This window comes from Anabrus simplex, chromosome 4 (genome assembly GCF_040414725.1).
Source record: "Anabrus simplex isolate iqAnaSimp1 chromosome 4, ASM4041472v1, whole genome shotgun sequence".
In the NCBI taxonomy this organism is placed as follows: domain Eukaryota; kingdom Metazoa; phylum Arthropoda; class Insecta; order Orthoptera; family Tettigoniidae; genus Anabrus; species Anabrus simplex.
In genome coordinates, this window is record NC_090268.1 from 66,807,417 (window position 1) to 66,809,288 (window position 1,872).

General features: G+C 45.9%; 1 non-coding gene and 1 pseudogene across 1 annotated transcript; both read right to left on the reverse strand.

Annotated features, from left to right (window-relative positions):
- Positions 1 to 901: 901 nt before the first annotated feature.
- On the reverse strand, positions 902 to 1,020 carry LOC136872840 (5S ribosomal RNA). The gene has a single exon (XR_010860005.2). It is a non-coding gene; the product is annotated as a 5S ribosomal RNA (ribosomal RNA).
- Positions 1,021 to 1,032: 12 nt separating this feature from the next.
- Positions 1,033 to 1,151, reverse strand: LOC136872986 (5S ribosomal RNA; annotated as a pseudogene).
- Between the last annotated feature and the right edge of the window lie 721 nt (positions 1,152 to 1,872).

A 1,872-nucleotide genomic window follows, 5' to 3' on the forward strand; every position in this document is an offset into this window, starting at 1 on the left:
TAAAAAATCTCTTAAAAAAACAAAAAAATTATAAGTGTGACCAAAGTGAAACACTTCTCTGTTTCACTGTCTGCCAATGTATGTTGCCAGCGTTGAGTTCGCCCCATCCCAACTCCTTCATCTAGTCTTAAAATTGGAACAAACTCACAAAAAGACAGAGTAGTAATCCCTGACTAACGGCAGCAGACCATCTACAGATATTCTCTTTCCCTAATAAATTTTAGATGTGCGCTATGACACATATTTACAACTACAGTGGGATGTATGAACATCCGTCAAGTGCAAGGCCAGCGCTACATCACGGTGAGCGAGTTCCGGTCACTCTTATGCACGCTCCAGGCTTAATTCAAGGGCTCCACATTTGTCACACTAGACTAGAATATCAAGGTTAACAATTTATGTCTGAATAGCCCTGAACGGTGGACTTACAACAGACTCAATCGAAAATAGGTCAAGAGGACGGTAAATGAATTAACTAAAATAAAACTAACTAACAACTTCATGCACTTGTATACTCGACAATAACGGCGAACTTCACAGAAAATTCGGACACAGTACGTTCATATTTTTTTTTGCTAGTGGCTTTACGTCGCACCGACACAGATAGGTCTTATGACGACGATGGGATAGGAAAGGCCTAGGAGTTGGAAAGAAGTGGCCTTGGCCTTAATGAAGGTACAGCCCCAGCATTTGCCTGGTGTGAAAATGGGGAAACCACGGAAAACCATTTTCAGGGCTGCCGATAGTGGGATTCGAACCCACTATCTCCCGAATGCAAGCTCACAGTTGCGCGACTCTAACTGAATGCCCAACTGAGCCAACGGCACGTGATGTTCCCAAGCGGTCACCCATCCAAGTACTGACCACGACCAATGTTGCTTAACTGCGGTGAAGGGAAGTGAGCCAACGGCACGTGATGTTCCCAAGCGGTCACCCATCCAAGTACTAACCACGCCCAGTGTTACTTAACTGCGGTGATCTGACGAGAACCGGTGTATTCAACATGGTATGGCCGTTGGCAAAATGGAATTGAGCCAACGGCACGTGGTGTTCCCAAGCTGTCACCCATCCAAGTACTAACCACGCCCAATGTTGCTTAACTGCGGTGATCGGTCGAGAACAGGTGTATTCAACATGGTATGGCAGCCCGTCCCCTCCCTAAATTCACTCACTACTCTGTCGTGGATAGTACTGCCATCTGTCACTGAGTCACTTTAAAATCATCCAGCTGAGCATTGACAGCGCATCGTTAGAAACAAGATGAACAAAGCGCATGTCTTCTTGAAGGCAATCAAGCCAGCGTTTCTTGGTCCGATCACGTCGCCTATTTCCAGATTGTGTGATGCCTAGTGCCATCTGTACAATAGATGAATCTTCTCTACGCATTACGTCGCCATACCACCGAAGTCGGATCTCACGCATCTTGTCTACGATCGGGACAACTCACATGATTTTTCGGATTTGTAGGTTGATGACATGATCTAGGTGGGTCATTCCAAGTAACCAGCGAAGCATGCGCATCTCCATGACAAGAAGTGCTTGTTCGTGCTTAACTGTTGCTGGCCAGTATTCAGAGCCATACTGAGCGACTGCGCAAACAACAGTCCTGCAAACCTTGGACTTCAGGTGGATTGGTATCCGACCATCACAGAGAACACCAGTAGTTTGCCGCCACTTCAACCAGGCCGTATTCACTCGTGCACGGGAGTCTGAAATAGTGTCACACTCAGCGTTGGCCAAGGTTCTTTAACAGTTTTACTTTATTGATATCTTGGTCATCTATCTGGATGGTTCCATTCGTCTGCGGACCTCACTCCATGTACTCAGTTTTCTTAGTAATGAGTCGAAGTCTATGTGCTCTTAGTTTTTTTT